Genomic DNA, 25,039 nt, shown 5'->3' on the forward strand with positions numbered 1-25,039 from the left:
CCTGTTCACCCCTCTATCCCTCCCCTATCTCCTCCTGTTTGCCCCTCTCTCTCACCTCCCTTCTAGCCCCACCTCTTCAGAAAGCAACACTTTTTTCAGGAAATGTGCATGTTTTGCCAGTCGTGATTCTACTTTTTACTGTTTTAAGAAATCGGTAGTAAAGTTGGAAACAGACTTGGAATGATTATCTGTACAGTAAAGGCAAGGGAACTCAGGAGAGTTAAGTCGCAAGCTGTCCTCTTTTACCCTGTATCTTCTCTTCCCCACACCCCCACAATTTGGTTTTAAAAATGTCTATCTATGCTGATGGAGGAAGCTGGATGAAATTCTGGTTCGATGGGGGAAAAGATTTTACACTTTCGTATATCTATGAGAAATATATTAAATATTTTTAAAAAGTGAAGGACCTTGTAGTCACAAGCTGGCCTCTTTCTTTTAGCCCCTGTTCCCCCTTCAGGAAATGTCTGTCCTTCTAATCATCCATTATTTGCGTTCTCTCTGATGTTTATATTTCGACAAGATTTATTTAAAACTGTGTATATAGTTCTGTAAATAGAGAGAGTACATTGGATTCCCTTGTATTCTCTCTCCCTCTTTTGGGAAGCCTGTTTCTCTCTCCACTCCCACCCCCAACCCCAACCCCAACCCCAACCCCAAGAATCTTATGTTTCTATATTTATTTGTAAGTGGAAGGGGGTGGGGGAAAAAGAGAGAAAGAGAGAAGCCTGAGGCCCTGTGCAGGGACTGACTAAGCACCAATAGCGGACACACAGCCTTCTCTTCCTGCACACTGCTTGCTGGCTGGAGCAGACTCATTGCTTTCCCTCAAATCCCATTTTTATATCTGGGCAAGAAAAGGACTGAATCTAATTCTGCAGTGTTGTCTTTTTGTGTTTGTATAGATTTTAAAAAAATAATTGTACATTCATCCAAATGGCGCAAGACAGACAAGGCTTCCAGGAGGTAAAAAAAAATTGCATATGATAAAAGGGGAGAATGTAAGGCCATGCTGTGAGGGCAAATGGTTTATTTTTTAAGATGATTTTGTTTTCTCTTAACCTGAGGCTTTTTCTCTTATTTTGGTGTGTGTAACATTCCAATATTGAGAGAAATTGGCTGCTTATAGGGAACAATAGTCTGTGTTTAGCTTTTGTGCTTTATTTTAGAAAAATACTGGCTTGCATGTGGGAGAGTTTCATTTTGCTTGTGTTTGTTCTGAAGGTGTATTTTTCTCCTGCTCTAAGCTGACTGATTGCGTAAATGTGTCTGAAAAGTTAATGCATTTTTTAAAAGGAAAGATTTTGACTTAGCGTTGTATATTTGTGATTTTGAGGTCAAAACAGTGCCACTTAAGTATGTTCGTAATGGTGCGATGTTAGAGTTAACATTTTCTTTCTGAAGTTCTCTTTCCATGTGAGATTTTTAAAATTGCACCTGTGCTTCGTAGGTTATGGCACAAGTTCATTCCTGTTTGGTATAATTCAAAATTAGTTGCACAAGATTTGAGTTTTGGGGAATCTGAAGACTAAGTTGAATTTTTTTGGATTGTAAACGGATTTGGCTTTACTTCCTCTTAATTACACGTGGTTTTGAGTTGCAGACATCAAGATTGAAATGACTCTGGAGTTGAGCAGTTTTGTTTAATGATTTTTGAAATGTATTGTGCCCACAAGTGAGGCTGTCTGACAGGGCACTTTTTAAAACAACACTTGCCCTGTTTTAAGGAGCACGTTTTTCTTCTGGATCGTGTCTGTAGATTCATGTGTGTTCATCACAGAAACTGAATAGTAGTATATTCAGTCCTGTGATCTTTTTAAATGCCAACCTTCCCAATACCATTATTTGAAAGATGGAATGGGCTGCAGGCCGACGGTCTAACCATAAATCTAGTTAGCCTTTGGGTTAGTGGAGTGGAGTGTGTGGAAGAAGAGAATGAATGTAGAGATTGTCTTCACACGTGCATTTCTGTGCTTTTGTTATCTCCAGGCTCAACTGTTCAAATGTTCTCTGGCCTTGCCTCACCGCTCCTTGCACCTTCTGTAAGTTTGAGCTCATCCAGGTTTTTAGCTGCTTCCATCCCAGCTCTCTCTGAGCTCTGCTCATCTGTCAACGACAACAACAGCCCCTCCAATACGCAGCTGACCTGTTAACCCTTAGTCTGGCAGTGCCTTGTTATTTTAAAAGAAAATGTTCCTGTTCTGTGGTGCACACCTCCCAATCTCTGTAAACATCTACAATCCTTGGAGGTCTCTGTGCTCCATGGTGTCCACAATCTTGTACATACCTGGTTCCTTTTCATTGTCCCATTTGCTTTGGGGCCTATGCTCCGAAATTCTCTCCTCCTCTGACTCCTTATAACCTGCCTCTTTGGCCAAACCTTTGGTCTGCTGTCTCTCAACCCCACGGCTCTGAATCAAATCTTGTCAGATGATACTCTGGGGGCATTAAATGTTGCTAGCTAAATGCAAGTTTTTGTCACAGTTGCGCAGTTACTACCACTTGCTGTCAGAGTGTAGCCTTGCCTGTATTCAGCTTCCACCAAAGTGCTCAGTGCTGATGGGATCCTTGTGTGCATTATCTCAATAATCCAGTGATTCTGTCCAAGTGTCATTTAGTTGACGCTGGTAGTTGGGCTAAGTCTGGAGGGTCAGTTGCACTTCTTGAGAGTTGCTTTGGAGAATGCCCATGGAGCTTTGCTTGTACCCATCCTTGCTGAGAAGCAGCAGCGTCTACCTGCATCCACTTGTAACCACTTTCAAAAGGTTTCAAGTGGCAGGCTTGTGACTTCCATTCAGAGAATGGCGACAGAATGGGATGCTGCAGTGAGCATAATTATTGACCTGACACTGATGCACTGATCTAGATGGTGATTGTTATGGTAACTTTACGTGACCTCCAAATGCGAAATTTCATTCTAGAATTTTCTTGCCATAGTTTGCTGTGCAAGAAATTTCAGAAGCAAGGATGTCGGTTTGGTATATTCTCTCTCCACCCCATAACCTTGTGTGTTTTTTCTTTGCTGAGAAAGCATTTCTTTTTGAAAACATTGAGATTTGCTCATGAGTTTTTTTTTCTGCTTTCAACGCCACGTGCTAGCCAACAGCATCGAGGTTGGTGGTCAATGAGCTAGGGTGAAGCCCCTGAAGCTTCCTTGATTATCATCCAGTTAGCTTGTACCACACATTGCTAATGTTGAATTTTGTACCTCTGAAGGAAACCCATTCTGCTCTAGTGTGTGTGCTAATGCTTTGAAAGAAGGGTCGAATTGGTCCCACCGCCTTATTCTTAACCCCTGCCCTGTCATATTAAAAAATTCTCCTGAAAGCTTCTGCTGTAACTGTATCCTTATTTCTTCTATTGGTTTCCGTCAGTCTCTGATCCCCTGTTTATTGATCCTCCTACAATCCAAAATACCTTTTTGTAACACTGTTAACTTTGAACACCTCTGTTAAATCTCCTCTTTTACCCCCTTGTTCCAAGGAGGACATTTTTAGCTCATCCACTCTCCGCATAAGTGAAATTCATCATCCTTGGTGGTTTCGTAGTATCTTCAAGTTGAGATGCAAGAGAGAAAAAAAGTCTTGCGTTTATATAGTTCCACAAGGCAGCTTAAAGTGCTTTCCAGCCAATAAGGAACTTTTTTTGAAAAGCAGACTCTAAAGTTGGCAGTGCTTTGGAATCAGCAAATTTCTTGACTCAAAAATCAGGTAATGACCAAGCGTGGTTTTTTTTCTGGGATGTGGATTGAGGGATACCTATTGGCTAGGCCATTGGGGAAGGTATGCCTGCTCCTAGTCAAAATAGTGACTGGGATTTTCCAAGTCTGCCTGAGCAGCCAAAGGAGCCTGCGTTTAAAATCTGATCTGAGTCTTCTGGTACTGCTGAACTCCCGCAGAACTGCACTAGAAAGTAAGTCTTTTGTGTTCAAGCCTTGGAGTGGGACTTGAAGCCAGGACTTGGTGGTAAGGGTAACATTCTGACTCCAGGTCTCTAGCTAAAATGTGTTACCCAGTATTCGGCATGACATTTTGGTACCTATGCAAGGGCAGGTGATAGGTGCAAGTAGAAGGCAGTTGGCCTCTTGACCCTTCTCTGCCATTCACCTGGATCATAGAATAGAATTCCCAGTGTGGAAATAGGCCATTCGGCCCAACAAGCCCACACTGACCCTCTGAAGAGTATCCCACGTAGACCCAATCCTCTTCGCCTATTACTCTCTATGTTTCCTATGACCAATGCAACTAACCTATATACTCCTAAACACTGGGCAATTCACCTAACTGTACATCATTGGACTGTGGAGGGGAAACTGGAGCACCCGGAGGAAACCCATGCAGACATGAGAATGTGCAGACTCCACATAGGCAGTCGCCTAAGGCTGGACCCTAACCTGGATCCCTGCCGCTGTGAGGCAGCAGTGCTAACCACTGAGCCACCCTGCTGCCCGTGACTAATCTTCCACTCTGTGGCCATTCTGCCCTCACTGTTTCTTAATATCTTCGCTATCTGGAAATCTGTTGACCTCTGTCTTTAGACTAGATTACTTAGTGGGGAAACAGGCCCTTCGGCCCAACAAGTCCACACCAACCCTCCAAAGGGCAACCCACCCAGACCCATTCCCCTACATTTACCCCTTCACCTAACACTGTGGGCAATTTAGCATGGCCACTTCACCTAATCTGCACCCGGAGGAAACCCACAAAGACACGGGGACAATGTGCAAACTCCACACAGACAATTGCCCAAGGGTGAGATTGAACCCGGGTTCCTGGCGCTGTGAGGCAGCAGTGCTAACCACTGAGCTGTCTTGAACATAATCAGTGACTGAATCTCTGGGGTAAACATTCTTTTTGAAGCTACCTTGTTGAGCTCTTTATGAACTTTAAATGCTTCAATTAGATCATCTCTCATTCTTCAAAACTTGAGAAATTGCAGGCCTAGCCTCCTCCTTCAATCACTTGTAGGATAAAAGTTTTAGGAGAAAGTGAGGACAGCAGATGCTGACGCCAGAGTTGAGAGTGGGGTGCTGGAAAAGCACAGCAGGTCAAGCAGCATTCGAGGAGCAGGCGAATCGACGTTTTGGGCGAGAGTCCTTCAGTAGGTACTGGTTGTCCTGTTCAGATCCAAATTGTGTTGGTCTGAATGTAGAGCGGTGTCCATGCGGCATCAGTTGGTTGTGTAGGCAGGCACTGAGGAAGGAGATGTAGCTGTGGTAGCGAGTCTGCTTCAGGGTGTGGCTGAAGAGCTTCAGGGCAGAGGAGGTGACCTGAGGGGTGCAGTGAGAGAGAGAGAGACTCCGTGAGATCCTTGTAGAGAGGGGGGGAGAAAGTCTTAGCAGAATCTCCTGGCTGCTTGTGTAGTTGGTGTTTTGTCACATCAGGTACATTTGAGTTGTCTAGATGGTTTGCTTGGTGAAGACAGTTTTTAATGTAGAGCTAGGAGAAGCCCTGAGTGGCAGAAGTGGTGATAGGTTGTGATATGGTCTGGACCAGGGAAGGAACAAATCTGGGCAGCTCCTGGGAAGGGCCTGGCCTTTGAGAGAATTGGTTTCAAGTTTAGAAATGAGTGACCCATGAAAATGAGTCATTCGTGGCCAGCTCATGAAACTGTTCCCCAGTATGAGTCAGAGGTGGGAAAGTTTAAAAATGTATTTGCATGACAAAGTTAATCCACTTACATGATTTTGTAAAACATGGTCTAATGTATGTCACTGAGGTTGTAATATTATCTTTAAGTGTTTCAGCTCTTTGCTACCCTACTTGAATGGATCAAGTGTTAAATGTTTGATACTGTTATTGACTTGTTCTGCTTTAAAAGCTTTCCCACTTGGTGAAAGCTTTGTAAAGTCTGCCCATTTGATGTGGTTCAGTAACACTGTGGAGCACATAGAGGTTTCTATGGAGATTAATTTCCTGATTCCTTGTTGCCTGTCCACCATCTACAGGACATGAGACATGAGTGTGATGAAATACACTTGGAATGCCTACATAGGTTGCACCTCTGACAGCACTTGACTCTCAACATGACCAAGGATAAAGTAGCCCTGCTTGATCAGCAACCCATCCGTCAGTAAAATCATTTGATCCTTCCACCTGCCATTGTACTGTGGGAGAAGCATTTGCCATTTACAGAATGTACAGCAGCAACTCACTGAGGACCCTTTACAGCACCATCCAAACCCATCACCTCTTCTCCCTAGAAGGACAAAGGCAGCAGATGTATGGGTACAACTACTGCCTGCAAGTTGCCCTCCAAGTTGCACATCATCTTGACTTGAAATACCATCACCTAGTCCTTGTGTTGTCCAGTCAGAATCCTAGAACTCCCTCTTAATGGCACTACAAGAATGCACCTCGACATGGACTGCGGCAGCTCAAGGCAGAGACTCTGCACCATTTTTCAAGGAGCAGTAAACGCTAGGCCTTGATTCCATTGAAGCAAAATGTGTATAAAACATTTGAAATTGCTGGGGTGCTTGATTGCCTTTTTGCCGAATTGTATACCACTGTGGTATGGGGTGCAGAGCATTCTGGAATAAGGTGGGTGAACTTGCAGCATGGATTGGTACCTGGGATTCCGATGTGGCCATTTCCAAGACATGGGTAGAGCAGGGGTAGAAATGGTCGTTGCAGGTTCTGAGATTTAGATGTTTCAGTAAGAACAGAGAAGATGGTAAAAAGTGGGCGTGTGGCATTGTTAGTCAAGGACAGTATTATGGCTGCAGAAAGGATGTTTAAAGACTACTGAGGTAGAGAATGGGCTGAGATTAGAAACCGGAAAGGAGAGGTCACCCTGTTGGAAGTTTTATATAGGCCTCCGAATAGTTCCAGAGATGTAGAGGAAAGGATAGCAAAGATGATTCTCAACAGGAGTGAGTGTGACAGCGTAGTTGTTATGGGGTCTTTAACTTTCCAAATATTGACTGGGAATACAATAGTTCAAGTACTATAGATGGGTCAGTTTTTGTCCAGTGTGTGTAGAAGGGTTTCCTGACACAGTATGTAGACTGGCCAATAAGGGGCGAGGCCATTTTGAATTTGGTTGTGAGTAAAGTGTTGGAAAAGGTTATAAGAGAGAGGATTTACCATCTCGAAAGGAATATGTTGATTAGGGATAGTCAACACGGTTTTGTGAAGGGTAGGTCGTGTCCCACAGACCTTATTGTGTTCTTTGAGAAGGTGACCAAACAGGTGGATGAGGGTAAAGCGGTTGATGTGGTGTAAATGGATTTCCGTTTGATAAGGTTCCTCATGGTAGGCTACTGCACAAAATACGGAGGCATGGTATTCAGGGCAGTTGGTGATTTGGATCAGAAATTGGTTAGCTGAAATATGACACATGGTGGTGGTTGATGGGAAATGTTCTTCCTGGTGTTCAGTTACTAGTGGTGTATTGCATGGATCTGATTTGGGTCCACTGCTGTTATATTTTTATAAATGACCTGGATGAGGATGTAGAAGGATGCGTTAGTAAATTTGTGGATGACACTAAGGTTGGCACAGTTGTGGATAGTGCCGAAGGATGATGTAGGTTACAGAGGGACCTAAATCGGTTGCAGAGCTGGCCTGAGAGGTGGCAAATAGAGTTTAATATGGGAAAGTGTCAGGTGATTCACTTTGGAAGGAGTAACAGGAATGCGGAGTACTGGGTGAATGGTAAGATTCTTGGTAGTGTAGATGAGCAGAGGGATCTCTGTGTCGATGTGCATAGATCCCTGAAAGTTGCCACTCGGGTTGATGGGGTTGTTAAGAAGGCATACGTTGTGTTAACTTTTATTAGAAGAGGGATCGAGTTTCAGAACCATGAGGTCATACTGAAATTGTGCAAACTCTTGTGTGGCTGCACTTGGAGTTACAGTACAGTTATGTACAATTCTTGTCGCCGCATTATAGGAAGGATGTGGAAGCATTGGAATGGGGTTCAGAGGGGATTTACTAGGATGTTGCCTGGTATGGAAGAAAGGTTGAGGGACTTGAGGCTGTTTTCGTTAGAGAGCAGGAGGTTGAGAGGCGATTTAATTGAGACATATAGCAGAGGGTTAGATAGGGTGGATAGTGAGAGCATTTTTCCGAGGATGGTGATGGCTAGCACGAGGGGGCATGGCTTCACTTTGATGGGTGATAGATATGGAGCAGAGGTAGTTTCTTTACTCAGTAGTAGGAATGTGGAATGCACTGCCTGCAACAGTTGTTGACTCTCCAACTTGACAGACATTTAAATGGTCATTGGATAGGCATATGGACAAGAATGGAATAGTGTAGGTTAGATGGGCTTCATATTGGTTTCACGGGGTGGTGCAACATCGAGGGCCTAAAAATCTGCACTGCGCTGTAATGTTCTATGTTCCCTCTTGTTTCTGGTTCCCTGTAAGGATCCCTCCTTACACATCAAACCACGAATATACACCAACTCAAACAATGTAAAATGGATCTTGCTTTTTCCCATCGTCTCTGTTACAATTCATGCCTAATTTTCTCTACTGAGGTGTTCGAGCAACTGAGTCAGATGGCTGCTCACATGTGAACACAGGAGTTAGCTTCCTCCTGATCTAGGGCTGACAGCTTGATGTTGAAATCATCATTTGTGGCAGTTGTAGTCCATGGACGTGACTGCATGTTATGTGTTGTCTGTGGGGGTTGTTCCCTGCGTCAATTATGTTGCAGGAGCAGACAGTGGCTACTTCACCCCTTGAGCCTGTTCTGTATTGTTAGATTATGGTTTGATTTGTATCTGAACAAAGTTGCATCTGACAAGTCTGTTGATCTGTGCTCTTTATGTTGTGGTCAGCCAATGGATGGGTCAGGTGTAGGCCTGGCTGGGTGGTATGACTACAGTACGTAGTCATTTGGCTCCCCAAAGCCATTCTTGGATTTTGATGGTGAGCCTGACCACCTTTTGTGATTACTTTTCTTGTGGTAAAGTTGTGCTCTAATTTCTCCTTCCTTAATTCATTAAAACCAGCAGTCAACCTTGACCTTTTGTAAGACAGGACTTTCCAAAGTTGGGGGTCAGGACCCAAAGTGTGGACACGAGTTCTGAGGCAGCAACGGCTACCGTGGCACTTTGACCAGGTTACAATGTCTGACAGGTTCCCTGTTCTCCATGTAATCTAGACTGCAGCTATTTGGAGAATGCAGGATAAAAACTGGAATAGTATGATGAGAAACAGAACACGTCATGAAATGATAGTTTCTGTCTCTCTTAAGCCCAACTTCTTGTCAGGTGGGTGTACATGTGACTTGCTGAATTCTACCAGTTGGAGGCTGGCACTGTAGCACCGACTAGGCATGCTCCCGATTTGCTGGATATCTGTTTTGGACATCACCCAGTTTGGACTGAGAATGTAACTGAAAGAGGAACGGGTGTCCACTTGCCTTTTCTAACCTTGTGATGTCCCCGTGAACCAGTGAGGTCTTTTTTATTGAAGTGGGCGGGGTCTCTTGCACTGCGGCTGCCATGAGGTGAACAGCAAGGTTCTATAAGCAGCAACATGCCGATGACCAGGCATTTGGTCTTAGTGCTGTTGACAGTGGAGTAACTATTGACCAAGATGTTGAAGAGAACACCCTGATATTTTAAATAGCAACATGGGACCTTTTTTTTAATGTTCAAGTTTCATTCATCAAGACCTTTCTGACACTGCAGTGCTTCCTTATTACAGTGCTGGGATATTTGGGCGTGCTTGTACCTAAAATCGATGTAGAGTTAATAAATTTTGCTGATGACCGGTAGGTAGGAGACCAAGTAGTGAAGAAGAGACAAGGAATCTACAAAACACATCAACAAGTTAAGAGAATGGACACAAATTTGGCAGATGAATAGTATGGAAAAAACAATTGTCCACTTTGGGAGACAGAATAGAGAAGCACAATGTTGCTTCAAGGAAGAGAGATTGTAGGACTCTGAGGGAGAGAAATACATTCATTGCAAAAATGTAAAGTGCAGATGCATTTAAATGTTGCCTACTGCAAGGGGAATGGAGTATAAAAGTAGGGAGGTTTTGTTATATAGGGTGTTGGTGAGATTACTGGAGCGCTGTGCACAAACTTTGGTATGCTTATTTAGGAAAGGACATAATTGCTTCAGAAGCAGTTTAGACTTAATTAACAATTGATTCCTTGCAGGGCATAGAGTCAAAGAGATGTGCAGCACAGAAACAGACCCTTCGTTCCAACTTGTCGATGCCGATCAGATATCCAAAATTAATCTAGTCCCATTTGCCAGAATATAGATCCATATCTCTTCAAACCCTTCCTATTCATATATCCATCCAGATGCCTTTCAGAAATTTGAAGTCATTCACTTTGCAAGGTTGAATTTGAATGCAGAATATAAGGTTCAAGGCAGGATTCTTGGCAGTGTGGAGGAACAGAGTGATCTTGGGGTCCTTGTCCATAGATCCCTCAAAGTTGCACCCAGTTTGATAGGGTTGTGAAGAAGGCATATGGTGTGTTGGCTTTCATTAGCAGGGGGATTGAGTTTAAGAAGGTTATGCTGCAGCTCTGTAGAGTCCTGTTTAGAGCACATTTGGAATATTGTGTTCAGTTCAGGTCGCCTCATTATAGGAAAGATGTGAAAGCTTTAGAGAGAGTGCAGAGGAAATTTGCCAGGATGCTGCCTGGACTGGAGGGCATGTCTTATGAAGAAAGGTTGAGGGAGCTAGGACTTTTCTCATTGGAGCGAAGAAGGATGACAGGTGACTTGATAGAGGTGTACAAGATGTTGAGAGGCACTGAGTGGATAGCCAGAGACTTTTCACAGGGTGGAAATGTCTATCACGAGGGGGCATAATTTTAAGGTGTTTGAGGAAGGTTTAGGGGAGGTGGCAGAATGGAGGGTGGGTGGAATGTATGGCAGTGGTAGTAGAGTGAGATACATAGGGATACTTAAGGATAGGCACATGGATGATAGAAATATGAAGGGTATGTAGGTTAGTCTGATCTTTGGGATTCAAGGCTATACAACATTAGGGGCTGAAGGGCCGGTACTGTGCTGAACTTGTCTATGTTCTAAATATTTTTATCACCCTCCACCACCACCTCTGGCATACATGCACCACCGTCTGCATGAAAAAGTTGCCCCATAGGTCCTTTTTAAATCTTTCCCCTCACCTTAAACTTATGCCCTCTAGTTTTGGACTTCCCTACCATGGGGAAAGGATCTTGACTATTCCTGACTAATCATGCCCCTCCTGATTTTATAAACTCCTACAAGGTCAAGCCATCTTATTCAATTGCTCGAGCACCTCAGTAGAGAAAATTCGGCATGAATTGTATTAGGGAATTGCTTCAGGGAAAATCACCCCAGCCTATTCAGCCCCTCCCTATAGCTGCAACCCTCCAACCCTGACGACATCCTTGAAAGTCTTCTCTGAATTCTTAAGTTTCACAGAGCAGGGAGACCAGAATTGAACGTGGCCTAGCCACTGTCCTGTATGGCTGCAACATAACCTCCCAACTCCTATACACAATGCACTGACCAATAAAGGGAAGTGTACAAAATGCCATCTTCACATTGGACATTCGGTCTGTATCCACAGAAGTTTAGAAGAATGAAGGGTGATCTTACTGCAACACACAGGATCATGAGGTTGGGTGGGTGCAGCTTGACAAGGTGGTGCTGAGAGGATGCTTCCCTCCTTATCTAAAATAAGCTGGTGCGGTTCCAGAATAAAGGCTCTCCTGTTTCAGTTAGAGATGATGAATTTCTTCACTCCAGGTTGAGAGCCTGTGGAATTCTCTCCCCAAGAGAGCGATGGAGGCTAGATTACTGAATATGTTCAAGGCCAAGTTAGATTCTTGATTGAATTGGGACTTGAGGGCATTGAGGGTTCAATTATAAAGGTCACAATAAAATCAACTATAATATTATCAGAGTCCTAGAGTCATACAGCACAGATGCTCTGGTCCAACCAGTCCATGCCAATCATAATCCCAGACTAAACTCGGCCCACCCACCTGCACTTGGCTCAGATCCCTCCAAACATTTCTTACTTATGTACTTGTCCAAATGTCTTTTAAATGTTGTAACTGTACCAGCATCCACCACTTTTCTGAAAGTTCATTCCACACACACAAACACACACACCCCACTTTTAAATCTTCCTCCTTTTGACGTCCTGTTTCTCTATCCCTGTATCAATTGAAGCAAAATGCTCAGAGAGACAGTATGGCTTTACCTTCATCTTTATTCCGGGCCCTGGAGGGAGAAAGAGCGATCACCCATGTGCACAGAGACATGAGTTCTCGGTCTTCTCTCGAACGGAAGTTTCTTGATGTATTTTCCAGAGAGGGGCATCCAGAAAAGGCAATATACATTGATTGGGTTACAGTTACAATCAGCGAGTGTCAATAATAAAGATTAAGCCATCTGCTACTACACAGTGAATGTTCTTAACCTTGTTAACTGGCTTCACAATGAACACATTTCACCTTGTTAACTGACTTTACATACTGAATGCTGCTTCATCTTGTTAAATGGCTTTACATAATGAATGCTTTTCCACCTTGTTAACCCACTACCCTTGCTTCCAGCACACCATTGGATCAGATAAGAACTTGCTGTAAACAAGTCATGCTAGCTGAATCATTTGTTTCACAAAACTCAAAACTTAACTCTTTTCGCTACCTGCTCATACCTTATACACTTTCTCATTCCCTCCTTTTATCATTTCATCATAATCACCTAGATGGCACTATCAGCTTTCATAAGACTCTGACAGCCAGTATTTAAGCAAGTCATTGACACACAACAGACAATCATTATGACACAAAATTACTAGTCCGTTACAGTAAATAGAATTTGAAGAATCCTCTCGTGGGGAAAAAAAAATCACCATTAAAGTTCTTAAATCCAGTCCTTAGTGACCACTCCATTCCCTCCAAGTCGAGTGGAAATGAGCCAGTTCTCCAAACTCTCCTTTAGTAAAGTCCAACATGAAAACAAAATTCAGTCTGTCCTTCTGCATCACTCCATGGAGAAATCAGAATTCTTGGATAAGGGCAGTTAAGTACTTAACTGATGAGACTTCATCCTTCTGGGGATGCTTCAGATGGAGGATACCAGCGCATCTGAATGTGCAGCAGCTGCAGCTACAACAACAGCCATAGGCAGGTATGTGGAGTGAATCATGGATTGGCCATGATCTCCTTTGAATGTTGGGATAGTCCCAGTGGGATGAATGGCAATTTCCTGTTCCTATGCTTGTATATCCTACACCAACCATCCTTGCTATGCAGGTTGGTACTGAACAGTGTTCGCTGGGATCTCTAGATGTCTCCCCCTTTTTCTATTTGAATGTGGATGTTGTTGGCTTGGCAAGCATTTTTTACTTATCCCTAATTACCCATTGGCCTTTTTGAACTGCTGTAGATCATGTGGTGGAGAGAAACACTCAGTGTCATTCAGGAGGAATTTCGAGGATTTTGATCAAATGACAGAAGAAATGGCCAGTTAAAGTTCCAAGTCAGGATGGTATGAAACTTGGAGGGAAGCTTGCAAGTGATGATGTTCTGTGCACCTGCTTCCCTTTTCCTTCTAGGTGTTAATGATGGCAGGTTTAGAAGGTGCTATTGTAGGAGCCTTGCTGAGTTCCTTGCAAGGCTCCTACCATGAGGGCAGAGAAAAGAATTTCCTGTTAGTCTGCAGTATGTTCAGTACAGTTCTTCTGAGTTTCTGAGAGTGTGTTCTGACCTCCAGCCATACTCATACATTTCTTACTGCAATAATTTGTTCTGGTTGTCCTGTGGTCTCTAGAATGTGTCCCATTCTTGACTCATGCAAGTGTGTTCTGGAGGTGTTTGCCTGTCTGGCAACCTGAGTGAAGAAATAATTTATTGATCTTGCCATAATTAATTGATTCCATTGTCGTCCAGTTTCCGTTTCAGTGGAAGCAAACCCTCAGACACAGTATGGCTGTACCTCCTTCATCTTTATTCTGAGCCCTGGAGAGAGACCGATAGCCTATGTACACAAAGATATGAGTTCTCTGTCTTCTCTTTTTCAGCAGACTCTTAAGGAATTATATAGTCACTCACAGAGAGCAGCATCCAAATAATGCAACATCTATATTGATTGGGTGACCGTTGCAAACAGTGCGCATCAACAGTAAAGATTAAGCCACCTGGCATTACACACAGATATTCTTCACCTCATTAAACCCTTGCCTCCAGCACCTCATTGTTTACTGCAAGTTCTTATCTGGTCGAAGTCATGCTAACTGAGCCTTTGTCACGCAACCCTAAACTTAACTCTCTTTCCCTATCTGCTCATACCTGGTACACTTTCTCGCCATCTATTGGAATTGTGTGAAGAACTTTTAAGTTTCAAGGTGCTTTTGAAGAATAAGCGAAATAAAAAATGTGTTTGGATTCACAGAGCCGACTTTACATGCACACCTTTTGATGCATTTCTTCAGTTCATTCGGGGTAAGGTGGATACTGATGGCTAGGGTAGCATTTATTACCCATCACTAAATACCCTGGAGGAGGTAGTGGTATGCCTACTTCATTGCTGAACTGATGTCCTTGGGGGTGAGGTAGACCCAAAGTGCTGTTAGGGAGGGAGTTCCCGGATTTTGAACCAGTAATACTGGAGCATTGCCAATATCATTCTAAATCAGAGTGATTTAGATTAGATTAGATTAGATTACATGGCCAGTTCACCTGACCTGCACATCTTTGGACTGTGGGAAGAAACCAGAGCACCTGGAGGAAACCCACGCAGACACGGGGAGAATGTGCAAACTCCACACAGTCAATCGCCTGAGGCGGGAATTGAACCCGGGTCTCTGGCGCTGTGAGGCAGCAGTGCTAACCACTGTGCCACCGTCCCTCACCACACCGCACAAAGCACCACTTTTGCGACACGTCTATCAATTACTGTAATTTGCCATCTCTGGCATCAAATCTTTGCTCTTCTGTATGAGATTTGACTTCCTTTCCATAACGTTAATTCTGTTTTTTAAATTGGACCCACCAGTGTCCACCCATTCTGGTAAATGCTGCAGCCCTTGTTCATCCTCACCCTACCCGCTTCTGTTTTGTCAGTATCCTTTTAGATTGTGCTTGCTCCCTTGCTCATCTCTGTCAAGGACAATGGTTCAAGAGTGTGGTGGCCAGTTTGCTATTTTAAGTGGTAAATGAGCCACAAGGTCGAACAAGTGGCGGCCTAATGGTCACTGGTAATCCAGAGAGTTGGGCTGACGCTCTGGGGACACTGATTCAACCCCTCTGGTATAATTGATTCATCTGATAAATATTGGAATGAAATACCAATCTCATTTATATAATAATGCCTTGTAACGCCTGAGTTTTCTTTAAAAAAAATTCTCATTCATTAATACCCACAGCACTGTGATGGACTCTTAACTGGCCTCTGAAGTGACATTGAACTACTAAAGGAGAAAACTCTTGTGGTTGTATTTACACCACACTAACTGCAGTGGTTTGAGAAGGTGGCCTGCCATTACCACCTTCGGAGCAGATAATATTAGATTACTTAGATTAGATTACTTACAGTGTGGAAACAGGCCCTTCGGTCCAACAAGTCCACACCGACCCGCCGAAGCATATACCACCCAGACCCATACTCTTACATTTACCCCTTCACCTAACACTACGGGCAATTTAGCATGGCCAATTCACCTAACCTGCACATCTTTGGACTGTGGGAGGAAACCGGAGCACCCGGAGGAAACCCACCCAGACACGGGGAGAATGTGCAAACTCCACACACAGTCGCCTGAGGCGGGAATTGAACCCGGGTCTCTGGTGCTGTGAGGCAGCAGTGCTAACCACTGTGCCATGCCATAAGGATGGATGACAAATGGTGCTTGTGTCCCAAAATGTATTTTTTGAATCCTGAAGGTTTTGTAAGCTGCCATTATTGCTTGGTTGCAAGGTGGTGAAATTTCTGCCAATGTGCAACAGCTACTGATTGCATTTCTCTACTAACTTCTAACATTGCTTCCCAAATTTCTCCACAGGAAGATTTTAAAATTGACTCTATTGCATACTGTAAGGTGCTAAAGCAAAGATTATCGCAGACTATATGGTGTGGGGATAATATTGTCAGCTGCTGAAATATTCCTCTAGTTGCAAACATTTTATGAATGATCGTGAAGATGTTGATTGTGGACTTCGGTATTGAACCCATTTTGATCAACTGTTTCCTTTTTGGTGCATGTTATGGTGCCAAGCCATAACTGGAGCAATTCAATGGCTCTATATTGGGTGGGCCACTGTGAGAATGGCCCATCATGCAAAGATGATGATGCAAAGTGTGGTGTCTGTACTGTAAATATCCATGAACCTACAGATTGACCTTTTCATTTTGACTTTTTCAGTCAAATGGGCTCTTGTCCCTCTTGCTGTCTCATTTCCTCTGGTTACTTCCCCCTCTCTTCCTCTGTACCCCAGTTGTAGGTTGGCTTAGAACATATGATTCTGTTCTTGGATGCCTGGTCCCATCTTTTGACCTTGCAGAAAATTGGTGTTTGGAGGATGTGTTTCTTTGTTTGGATCAATGCATAACTTTGAGGCTCAAGTTTTGCTTTTTGCATACTAAGAAGGACGTGGACATGGATATTGGTTTGTTTCTTAAAGTACTTTTTGTGGGCTTGGTGCTGCGGATTCTGGAAGCCTCTTTGTTTACATGTATTTTTAATGGGGTGTTGTAACCCTAGCAGTGACCACATGGGGGTTAACAATTAGCGCATATTAAAAGAGAAAGTAGTGTAACTTGGTGACGAGGTTGAGGGAGAGACGAAGACTAAAGTCTAGAAATCATCAGTCAGTGGGAGCTTGTGTTTAGGGAACTTGTGGTTGCTCTGACATCCAAGGAGTAGTGGGTTTTATTTGTTTTAGGGAGAGATACCAGCTGAAGAAAAAGCAACTCGGGAATGCACAGAAGTTTGCTAGGAGGAAACTGGGTGCGGCTGGTCCACCTGAGTGTGGAGATAGTAATAATTCTTCACTGGAGTTTTTTTGTTTGTGGAAATGTAACTGGGATAAATGGAATAGTGAATTTAATTTCTTTTCTAATGCCTGTATTGAAATCTTTCCAACCTTTATCGAGTGCATTAGTTTTTTTTTCATGTCTAGTAAATGTTAACTGTACACTGGCAGGCTTTTGTAAATGTGATCAGTAGCTGATCTCCACATTTAAACAAAGTATGAGTTTTCACTGACATCCAACCTGTTTGGTGTTAATTTCAACTGGGATTGCAAGCTCTTGCACATGTTTCAGTATTGCAAGCGGCAGGTAAATTGTACAATGTGACTTCCCGGCTCTCTCGCCATGATTCTCTTGCGTGAAGTCCAAGTCTAGTTTTGGATATGTTTTCCCAGTGAATTCTGGAAAGTCTTGGTTTGAACCTTTGCTCTGCATCGTTTGTGTGACTCATGGGGTGGTTTGCACATGGGCACCAATAAGGGAATCCCTATGAACTCTGGCTAGTGAGGACCTGGGCCAGTTTAATTTGCACTTCCAGACATACCAGAAAATCTGTTCTCCTGGTTTTGTCCTTGCAGGTGACAGCAAGCAGTGATGTGGTGGAGACTGGTGCAATTGCACTTTAAAAAAATCTGGATGGGTATATGAGCAGGAAGGGTTTAGAGGGATATGGGCCAAGTGCTGGCAAATGGGACTAGATTAGTTTAGGATATCTGGTCAGTGTAGATGTGTTGGACAGAAGGATCTTCTTCTGTGCTGTGTGACTCTTTGACTCTCTAAGTTCTTTTTGAACTCTACACTGGCCTGTGAAATAAATATTCATGGGGCTATGATATGTCCATGGGCACAGCAGAGATGATTGCAACCAATCGCTTGGTAGTCACCTGTTTGGGGAGAGACAAATGAACGGACCTTTTTTTTTGGCTTTTGTTTCTTTTCCCCACATCTCAAACAGAAATGGAAAGAGATGCCAAGACAGATTTCCCCAAGGTTTTGGCAAGTTTGTTTGGTAAGTGTCGTGTAAGCATGTTGGGACTCTGGAATAGCCTTGTGATGACATCAGAGCTGCTCCCAGTGGGCACAAGTAGCAGAGTGTTGGAGGAGTTAGTGATCTCTGTTAGAAAAGAGAAGCACATGTGGAAAATAGTCTTTCTGAATGTAACTGTGTCAGAGCTTGGTATATCCATGATTACCAAGTGCAGCAACATTTAGTTTTAATGAATTATATGTGACAAAGTTTGAACTTGACCTTAGTTCCTTACTTTGCCTTCTCCTTAACCAATCTGACCAGAGCCCAAACTCGTAATGTGGCATCAAATCACAGGACAAATGACTGAGTTGATGGCCTAGTGGTATTATCTCTGGCCGGTGGTGGAGTTTGAATTCAATAAAAACAAAACTGGAATTCAGAATCTAATGACCATGAAACCAATGTTGGTAATTGATCATCTGGGTCACTAATACTCTTCAAGAAGGGAAATTGCTGCCCTTTCCTTGTTTGGCCTTCGTATGACTCCAGACCCACAGCAATGTGATTTGACTCAACTGCCCTCTGGGAGGTTGGGTATGGATAATAAATGCTGGTCTCACCAATGATGTTCACATCTCATGAATGATTTAAAAAAATAATAAAATGGTAGGTTGTGCTGAAATTTGTCAGATGTGTGGACATGTGACTGAGAGAGCTCTTACTGGATGGCCTGGCTCCATTCCACTAGATTAGCAACAGCGCTGTCTGAACCAATTGGACTTCCACACTGCTGACTGGTTTGGTTCTTTATTCTGTAGGTGTCAGTTACAGTGGGTATGTAGTTAAGCTGAATTGCTTTTGACTGCAAAATCCTTCAGCATTTTGAGTGGTAAATAATGATTTGAATGCCTTGACAGGGTGCATGCTGGGAGGATATTTCAGCTTGTCGGGGGGGGGGGGCATGTAGAACTAGAGAGCACAGTTTCAGAATAAAGGGTCTCCCCATTTAAGTCTGACATGAGGAATTTCTTGAGGATTGTCAGTGTGGAGTGTGTGTGTTTGCTCGCTCACTCTTGCGTGCTCCACTCCAGCATCCATGCACCAAGAATAGTGAAGATTTGAGTTATCTAGCCCAGTCTTGAAAGTATTCAGATATTTGATGAGCAAGGGTTATTTGGAGTCAGATGGTTAAGTGGAATAGAGGTCATGATTGGATCAGGCAAGATCTTATTGACTGGTAGAGAAGGTACAGTGGTGACTTCCTGCCTGCGTTTCTTATGAACCTCGTATCTTCCTGGTCTGAGAGTTCAGAACAATACTGTCTGGCATTTTTTAGTGTGTAATCTAAATCAAGGTAGAATCATGGCTATTACTGCGCAACCATATCCTTTAGTAGAAAGAAATTTTGAATTCTGAGTGCTGTCTCTGATGGAGAAATAGCATTTTCAAACTAATGTCTTCAGCTTGCCTTTTTTCCTTTCCCTTTTAAGCCCAACTTCTGCTGAAATTGTGAATTAGTTGTTGGGATTTTGCTTGATGGCTTCTCATGAGCCTGGGATAATGCTCCTCTTTCTCTACCCATATCAGTTGAGAAAGAAGTGACCTAGTGGGCATAACAAGGGAAGGTTCTACGCTGCCTTGTAATCTTGATCACTTGTTACCCATCAAGAGGGGTTTGTTGTGATTTGAAGGCATTTGTATTTTGCACTGCATCAGAACTCTTGAACCCAGGGCATGACTGTCAGGCCTGATAAGAGCTGGAACTGCTGAACTGGACTCCACTGTCAGCTGATGTATCTCATGATCATTTGCAGCAGGGCACTGCATGCTGGTCTGGGGCAAATTGCTCCCAAACCCAACTTTCCCTTGTCTGAGAATGTTATGTCCTTCTCCCCTCCCAGCTGAATGCTATTGGTTTTAGGAAGAGTGGGTATCAAACCTAGGGGGTATAGTTTAGGTTTTATTTAAGGAGCGATGTGTTTGTTTTAGATGCTGTTCAAAAAAGGTTTACTGGGCTAATTCCAGGGACAAAAGATATGGTGGCTTGGAGGAGAGCTTGCAAGTGGTAGTGTTCTAATGTTTGCTCCCATTGTCCTTGGTGATAGAGATTCTGGGTTTGAAAGGTTTTGTTGAAGGAGCTATGACGAGTTGCTGCTTTGCATTTTGTAGATAGTGTGCCTGCTGCTACAGTGTGTTGGTAGCAGAGCGAATTTTTTTGAAGTTGGTATTTAGTGTGTCAATCAAGAGGGGGTGCTGTTTTGTGTTGATGAAAATTTGTGATGTTGGAGCTGCACTAATCCAGGCAGCTGGGGAGTATTCCATCACATCCCTGACTTTTGGATGGTGGATAGCCTTTGGGGAGTCGGGTGGTGAGTACTCATAACAAATCGCGACCTTCGATCTGCTCTTGTATCCACAGTATTTATATGGTTGGCTCCAGTTTAGTTTCTGGTTAGTGGTAAACCTCCAAGATGGTGGGGGAATCAGCAGCAGGAAAGCCATTGAATGTCATGAGGAGATGGTTAGGTTCTCCCTTGTTGAAGATGTTCATTGTTTGGCACTTATGTGGCATGCATTTTTCTAGCTATTTATCAGACTAAGCCTGGATGTAGTCCAAATCTTGCTATCTATGGACTTGCTCAGCTTTTAGTTTCTGAAGAGTGGTGAATGGTGACTTACAGGACTTGACTTGGTGGATATTGAGAGGATATTTCACCTCATGGGGAAACTAGAACTGGGATGCATAGTTTCAGAATAATTGGGTTCCCCATTTGTGATGGAGACATGCTGGAAATTCATCAGACTGTTGTTGGTCTGTGGGCTGGCATCCTACTGAACTGTAAGATGCAGAACCACACAGTTGGCATTTGGAGCATTTTTTCAGTGGGTAGCTGGTCTTCAAGAATCTTAGAGACATTGCGCACGCTGTCATGCTGCTTTTGAACTCTGCCTCCAGGAAATACTCAAACTGGTAAATGTTTGACTCCAGTTATGTTTAATTAGGTCAGCACCTTTTTATTTTGGCTGGTTGTTTTGCCCTACTGTCCCTTGAATTTTGACAGCTCCAGTTTTGTGTTTGCTATCCCTGGATCTTTATTTTTCTTTGGTGATTGCTGCTTTGAGTGCTCACACTGTCGTGTAATGGCTCATACTACCCTGTAATTGACTGTGGGAAAAGCTTGTTCGAAGCCCCATGTGGCAGATGCTGCCCAGCATTTGCCTTTTCTCTAAGGAATTGCTGTAGCATTTATGGTATGAGTCTCTTAAGTTTGTTTTCTGGGTTCTGATTTGCAATGGGGGTTATTGCATGTTGTTGTAGGACTGGAGAGTGCAATTGATTGTCGCTGCCGCTGGAATGGGTTTTTATGTATCAGTCAAGTGTGGCATTGCAAGTATAGTGACCTCTTTCTAGACGCTATCTTGAGATGGCACATGTGTTGTTGCGCACTAGAGTTGTGGCTTTTTGATGTAGTGAAGGTTCCAGATTTTGGAAGTTGCATGTTAAATTTCTGCCTTTTATGTCAGGACCAGTTCATCTCAGTCCTAGGGCTGAGCCTGTGTTGTGTCAGTCACTGACGGTATTCTATATAACTGTGACATAGGAGTCATAGCCATAGCTGTTTGTGCCTCATCCTTCACTGAACTGCCTGCAGTCTTTAATAATGTTGATCACACTGTCTTTCGTTCAAAGGCTTTTAGGATTTACCTAAAGGTTACTCCTTCAACATCTGCTTAAAGTTCGCCTTGGGCTGATGATGGCTTCACGATGTCCTGGGAACGCTTATGGAATTTAATAAAAATCTGGAACATAAAATCAGTCTCTGTTTTGGTGACCATGACAGCTACCATTGGTTGTTGTTTCAATCCATCTGGTTTGCGAATGTCCTTTAGGGAAGGAAAACGGCCATCCTTTTCTGGCCTTGCTTACATGCGACTCAAAGCATGCAATGTCCTTTGAAACAGTTCTGACGTGGTAAGCAGTTCCATCTATAAAGGGATCCAGGTCTCCTTGGCGATAAGTAATTGAAGGCTAATATGCAGGTGCAGCAAGCTCTTAGGAAGGCTAATGGAATATAAGCCTTTATTGCAGGAGGCTTTGCGTATAGGAGTGGTGAAGTTTTGCTTCAATTATCTAACTTGGTTAGACTGCACATTCAGTACTGTGCGCGGTTTTGGTATCCGTATCTCAGAAAGATATCATTGCCATAGAGAGAATGCAACCAAGGTTTGATACTTCATCTCAGGATGATGGGATTGTCCACCGAAAAGAGATCGGGCAAAGCAAGCCTGTATTCTCCAGTGTTTTGAAGAATGAGAGATGGCCTTATTGAAACTTACAGAATACTGAAAGGGATAGACTGGGTAGATGCAGGTAAGATGGTTCCCCCTCGTTGGTCAGACTGGAACTGGGCAACTTTTTTTTAAAAAAAAAACAAAGAGATGTCACTTCTGTCTGAGATGAGAAATTTATTTACTGAGGGTTGGTTAAGGTAGAGATAGATGTTTGGTTCCCAATGGCGTTTGGAGTTAAGGGGGTAGTGCGAGTAAAAGGCACTGAAGTGTTCGATCAGCTGTTTTGGCATTAATAGTGTGGTAGCCTCAGTGAGGCTATTCTATCATTTTTGGTAATTTACTCTGCTGGATCTACTGTTTTGAACTGACACTGTCCCCATGAAACACTCCCAGGACAGTGGCAGTACTATCGCTTGTGACATTGCGGCTTTGAAACTGATAAGTTTTATGTCAGATGGAGCTCTGTTTGGGCCAGCAAATGTGTTGGTTCTGCAGTTGCAGCCAGTAGACCATAAGACATGGGAGCAGAAATTAGGCCATTCAGCCCATCGAGTCTGCTCCACCATTCATTCATGGCTGATAACTTTCTCAAACCCATTCTCCCTGTACCCCTTGTTACTCAAGAACCTGTTTACCTCTATCTTAAATATACTCAATGACTTGGCCTCCACAGCCTTCTATGGCAGTGAATTCCATAAATTCACCACTCTCTGGCTGAAGAAGTTTTTCCTTACCTCTGTTCTAAAAGATCTTCTCTTTACTCTAAGGCTGTGCCTTCCGTTCCTAGTTTCTTCTACCAATGGAAGCATCTTCCCAACATCCACTTTGTCCAGCCCATTCAGTATTCTGTAAGTTTCAATTAGATCCCCCCAATCCTTTTAAACTCCAAGTATAGACCCAGATTCCTCAAACGCTCCTCGTATGTTAAGCTTTTCATTCCTGGGACCATTCTCATGAACCTCCTCTGAACACGCTTCAAGGCCATTGCATCCTTCCTGAGCTATGGTGCCCAAAACCGAGCGCAATAATTCAAACGTGGTCTGGCCCAAAACCTTTTAGAGCCTCAGAAGTACATATTCAAGTCTTCTCAAAATAAATGCCACCATTGCATTTGCCTTCCGAGCTGCCTACCTTTGTATCATCTGCAAACGTAACCAGAATGCCCTTAGTTCCTGCATCTAGATCGTTAATGTATACAGTGAAAAGTTGTAGACCCAACACTGAGCCTTGTGGAACACCATTTGTCACTGGCTGCCATCCCGAGAAGGACCCTTTTATCCCCAATCTCTGCTTTCTGCCAGACAACCAAAATTTTTTTCATGCTAGCAACTTGCCTCTAACACCATGGGCCCTTATCTTACTCAGTAGCCTAGTACTGACGACACAGACAGCTGAAGAAAAATGCTTGATAGATGGTCAGTGGTGTCCTTGCATTCACACTCGAGTCATAGAGATGTACAACATGGAAACAGACCCTTCGGTCCAACCCGTCCGTACCGACCAGATATCCCAACCCAATCTAGTCCCACCTGCCAGCACCCGGCCCATATCCCTCCAAACCCTTCGTATTCATATACCCATCCAAATGCCTTTTAAATGCTGCAATTGTACCAGCCTCCACCACTTCTCTGGCAGCTCATTCCATACACGTATCACCTTCTGCGTGAAAAAGTTGCTTCTTAGGTCTCTTTTGTATCTTTCCCCTCTCACCCTAAACCTATGCCCCTCTAGTTCTGGACTCCCCCACCCCGGGGGGGAAAAGACCTTGTCTATTTACCCTATCCATGTCCCCCTCATGATTTTGTAAATCTCTATAAGGTCACCCCTCAGCCTCCGACGCTCCAGGGAAAACAGCCCCAGCCTGTCCAGCCTCTCCCTGTAGCTCAGATCCTCCAACCCTGGCAACATCCTTGTAAATCTTTTCTGAATCCTTTCAAGTCTCACAACATCTTTCCGATAGGAAGGAGACCAGAATTGCACGCAATATTCCAACAGTGGCCTAACTAATGTCCTGTACAGCCGCAACATGACCCCCCAACTCCTGTACTGGGAATGTGGCATTGCCTCATTCCTGTTGAAGGGCTTATGCCCGAAATGTCGACTCTCCTGCCCCTCGGATGCTGGCTGACCTGCTGTGCTTTTCCAGCACCTCACTCTCGACTCTGAGCTGCAGCATCTGCAGTCCTCACTTCCTACGGTTACACTGGGCCTGAATGAGAGCACGTCCCGAGCACCGTGAGCTGCTTCGGCCTTGTTTAACAAAGACGGTGAGAATCTGTCTGTCAGAAGGGAGTCCCCGTGGTGTTTCCAGCTCCTTTTCTTCACTCACTTGTTGACGTGGGGGGGGGGGGGGGGAGGGCACCATTTCTCTGCCCCCCCCCCATGAGGAAAGGGCATTGAGTTGCCCTCTCGAAGCGCGACAGTCCGTGTGGGGAAGGGAGTTCCGGGATTTGGACCCAGTGACAGGAAAGCAATGACTGATATTGTTCCCACACAGGACGTTGAGTCTGGGGGCGAGGGTGGGGTCCCCCACCCCACGCCTGCTGTCCCCTTGTCTTTCCAGTGGTGGGGTTAGGGGTGGTGGGTTTGAAGGTGCTGTCAGAGGAGCCTCGGTGAGTTGCTGCAGTACATCTTGTAGACGGCAGGTACTGCTTACCCCCTGCATCGGTGTTGGAGCTCAGCCGAGCATTCCTAATGAACCCAGCGGTTGCAGTGCGTCGATGGTGGAGGGAGTGAGTGTTGAAGGTGGGGGGTCAGTGTGTCGATCGAGTGTGGGGGGGTGGGTTGGTAAGTCTGCCGGTGGCCCGAAGGTTGGTGGGGTTG

General features: G+C 44.0%; 1 protein-coding gene across 13 annotated transcripts in view; it reads left to right on the forward strand.

Moving 5' to 3' along the window:
• The window catches only part of huwe1 (HECT, UBA and WWE domain containing E3 ubiquitin protein ligase 1), a 218,386-nt gene that overhangs the window by 3,734 nt on the left and 189,613 nt on the right, over positions 1-25,039 (forward strand). The window contains exon 2 of one of the 13 annotated variants that reach the window (XM_043680062.1): positions 903-963. The exons of the other annotated variants lie outside the window; for them this stretch is intronic. The gene's annotated coding sequence lies outside the window, so the exon portion shown is untranslated. The remainder of the gene's footprint in view (positions 1-902; positions 964-25,039) is intronic. 13 annotated transcript variants of the gene reach the window in all.

The sequence above is a fragment of the Chiloscyllium plagiosum genome, chromosome 39 (assembly GCF_004010195.1).
Source record: "Chiloscyllium plagiosum isolate BGI_BamShark_2017 chromosome 39, ASM401019v2, whole genome shotgun sequence".
NCBI lineage: Eukaryota > Metazoa > Chordata > Chondrichthyes > Orectolobiformes > Hemiscylliidae > Chiloscyllium > Chiloscyllium plagiosum.